Source organism: Echinops telfairi, unplaced genomic scaffold (genome assembly GCF_000313985.2).
Source record: "Echinops telfairi isolate 266 unplaced genomic scaffold, ASM31398v2 ScPeMD7_3509;HRSCAF=4178, whole genome shotgun sequence".
Lineage (NCBI taxonomy): Eukaryota > Metazoa > Chordata > Mammalia > Afrosoricida > Tenrecidae > Echinops > Echinops telfairi.
The window spans coordinates 13,782,416-13,786,431 of record NW_022107407.1 but is presented as its reverse complement, the minus strand read 5'-3'; the positions used below and the strand labels follow the sequence as shown (position 1 = coordinate 13,786,431).

The following is a 4,016-nucleotide window of genomic DNA, read 5'->3' as shown; positions in this document are numbered from 1 at the left end:
GAATGAAGTCTAGCCATGCTTGCCCCTAAGGAGGACACTGGCTATTTTCTTCCAAGACAGATTTGTTGGCTCTCTTGGCAGTTTATGGTACTTTTGATAGTCTTCATCATTTCTTCTTCAGACTTCCTTATTCGACGTCCAGCTTCCACGTGCATCTGAGGGAATTGAAAACACCATGGCTTGGGTCAGGTGCACTTTAATCCTCAAAGTAACATCCTTGCTTTTAAACACTTTATATAGGTTTTGTGTAGTCAACTTACCCAATGAAATTGGTGGTGGGGGGTGGTGTCAATTGAATCCATGACAAGATCTCAACAAATTTTGTTTATAGCCATGTTTTTTCTTTCTTAAAAACAACAAAACAGTATCATCCCGGGCTCTTGCATGCAAAAACTGAATAAGAAAAGAGTATGCATTGTTCTCTTATTTCTCTTTCGGTGAAATCATAATGCTCTATGGCTGAATGAAAGACTAGCCTACTCTCCTGCCAGGTCTTGGCGTTGGAGTACATTTTGTTTTCCCACATGAATCCAACCATTTTAATCCAAACACGAGTTGCTGGGATGATGGCTGCCCTCTTTATTCTTCTGAAGTCCCTGTGGAAGCACCATGTGGAACCATGTTTGCTGCTGCCAATTTCAGGGCACCAACTGCAGTGTGCACCTCACACTGTAGCTCTAGAAGACACAAATGAGCTGAGAGACATGGTCTGTCCCTACTAGGAATTAACGACAAGATTTTCCCCAACCCGAGCAAAGGTTAAGGTGTGCCTTGCACAGATTCAATACCCTTCCTTGTTCCTGTGGTCTGTAGGGAGCACACACACACTGCACACAGTAACAGAGCTCCAGGGCTCCTGTCCATAGTTGCAAGCAAGAAACAAATGGAAAAATGGAACTGTGGATCATCTCACCATCAAAATTGTAACCTTGACTGGTTTTTTTTGCTTTCATAGAAGGAAATATGGCACACACACAAAAAGAAGGAAATATGGCAAAGAACATTATTCCCACATTGTTATTAATTTTAAAAATATTTCCTCTACAGTCACAGGCCTCTTGGGCAAATGTAGGCATTAAGTTATTTGGTAAACGATGTTGTTGACAAACAATAAGAAATGTGGAAATAAAATATAAAATGATAGCAAAACCTAAATTGGAATCCTGCTTCAATCATTCAATAATCTTTGATGCTGAATGAGTAAAGATAACTCTTCGAGCTGTGTTTACTCTTTTTGTAATGGAACCAAGTACTAATACTTGCTCTTCCGGCTCTGTCAGGTTACTGATATATTAAAACTTAAATGCTGAGCTCTACATTTGTAGAAGATTTACAGTGGGAACCTTAAATCCATTTGCATTTTAACACAGATTCGTCCTCCCATGAGTTCTTTCTGAAAATGTGAAAAGCTTTTCCCTCAAGTAAAATGTTTTGAAAATAGAATATTACCAATGCCCTAGCCAGTCCAGGGAAGGGTGGCCTTACTCTTAGAGATCTGTTTAGATGCACCCTTTTTTGCATTTAGGACCCTAGCATAACATAGCCACGAATTATGCACCGATTGCTTGGTCAGAGGGCCCTGGACCAACCTACTACGCTTTCCTAATGTACAATAGTGTACACGTCCTAATCAATATGTATTTCCCTCTTCAGTGCTCTGACATACAATTGTAATGGATTTATTTACTTCCAATTATGATTTGTTTACCATTTCCTTTGTTCTCCATGTCGTATTTAATTGGTTGAATGGCTGTGAATCCTTAGAACCGATTACGGGATGCTGCTAATGGTTTCCCATAACTGGGCCGTTGCTCTATGTTTTTGTCCTGTGTAAGATGTAATGTGTTTCTATAAATTAGATTTGAATTTTAGTTATCTTTTCTCCCATAAAACACCATAAAGAGCAAACATATATGTACAAGCATTTTGTAACATGCAAAAGATTATGAGTCACCATGTCTCACGGTCAGTCTGTATAAGGTTTCTAAGGCTGTGGACCATGGCAGGGGCAGACAGCTTCATCTTTTACCCATGGAGCACCTCGTGAGTTCGAACTGCCAACTTTGTAACTAACTGCACCATACTTACCGACAGTGCCCTTGGGGCTCCTTTAGTCACTATTAGAGAAATCACAAATCTGTTGATTGACTGATTATATCAAGAAAACACATCATGCCTTTCATACAGTGGCCGTATTGAAACCCTGTGACTTCATGTCAATAAGTGCTCTTGAAAGTCTCATTTTGATAAGGCCCATCTCCCATGTTTATTCTTGTGTTGTCTCCTCCCTTTACAGAGAGAATAGGACAGATCCTTTCATTTTATTCATTCTTTCTTTTCTTTTTTTTCACACACACAGAGTTTATTTCAAAAATATTAAGTCAATTATACCCCCATGAATAGGTAATAAGAATTCCAGCTAATTTATATCATTGCCAATCATTACTATTATGTCTATTTAATATTAGATATCCTGATAGATGTACATTGACATATTATGAAACATTTAATTTCCCTGATGACTATAATATTGAATACATTTAATACGCTATTGAAAATTTGGATGCATATATTTTTTCTGAGTTCCTGCTAAAATTTTTGCCCATTTTGGATCATCTATGTTTTATGTTTTATTATTGATTTTATTGTTTTGAAGGTTTTTGTTTGTTTGTTTGTTTGTTTGTTTTTTAATCAATTTATTGGGGCTCATACAATTCATCACAATACATAGATCAATTGTGTAAAGCACATCTATACATTTATTGCCCTCATTATTCCCAAAATTCGCTTGCCTCTTGGGTTCCCGGAATCCGCTCATTTTCCTTTTTTTCCCCCTCCCCTTCCCTTCCTCCTCCCCTCTCCCCCATGCACCCTTAATAATTTATAAATTATTATTGTATCTTATATTACACTGTCCAGTGTCTCCCTTCACCCACCCTTCTGCTGCCCGTCCCCCAGAGAGGAGGTTATATGTAGCTCCCTGTGATCCATTCCCCCTTTCTACATCCCCTTTCCCTCCTGGTATCACCACTGTCATCCCTGGTCCTGAGAGGTTCATCTGTCCTAGATTCCCTGCGTTTCCAATTCCCATCTGTACCGCTGTGCATCATCTGGTCTAACCAGGTCTGCAAGGCAAAATTGGGGTCCTGGTAATTGGGGGGAGGAAGCGTTTAAGAACTAGAGGAAGGTTGTGGGTTTCATTATTGCTATACTGTACCCTAAGTGACTCTTCTCCCCACTACCCCTCTGCAAGGTATGTCCAGTTGTCTAGAGATGGGCATTGGGTCTCCATCTCATGGCCACCCTCATTGACAAGGATATGATTCCCCCTCCCCACCTTTGGTGTTTAAAGCCTGGTCCCTTTGGCCCTTCATGATCACACATGTTGGTGTGCTGCTTCTTTCAAAAGCTGTTTGTTAAATGGCTTCCAGGTCCCAGAACTTTGCTTGATGCTTGGAATACAGATGTCAATAAGTAAGGCTTGCTACCTGCCCTCACATGGGTCAAAATCTAGTTAGAGAGTAGAGCAGTCTGAAACTGAAGTGCATACTTACCTGGCAGGGGAGATACCATGATCACGAAGGTGGTTTTCCCAGGGCGAGGCTTATCCATTGCACTCCGGATGTGCTGACCCCTGCGATTTCCCCCCCAAAAAAAAAAATTTAAAAAAAAAAAGAAGTGCTTGTGTAAACCATCACTCTGCGTGTGTTAAGTGCTGTGAGGGAAAGGACTTGCTATTGTGGGTCACCTGGATAGGAACATCTTCCCACCAGAAGTGATGTCTAAATTCTTGAGTGGAAATCATGTTTCAGAAGATCCTCCTCAAAAATCGAGTACTGGGCAGTGAGTCCACCCAATGCTCAACTTTTAAAAGAAAAGTGCTTCAGTCTAACCACTAGGATCTAAATCTTATCTATCCCTGCTAATAAAGCAGATGAAGGAGAGAGAACCACGGCACTAGGACAAGATCCTTTGAGAAGAGAGAAAAATGGTTCTAACAGTGTATTAATATTCCC

The 4,016-nt window shown here is 40.2% G+C and overlaps 1 pseudogene; it reads left to right on the top strand.

Moving 5' to 3' along the window:
- Positions 1–3,546: 3,546 nt before the first annotated feature.
- Positions 3,547–3,692, top strand: LOC115870970 (annotated as a pseudogene).
- The last annotated feature ends 324 nt before the right edge of the window (positions 3,693–4,016 follow it).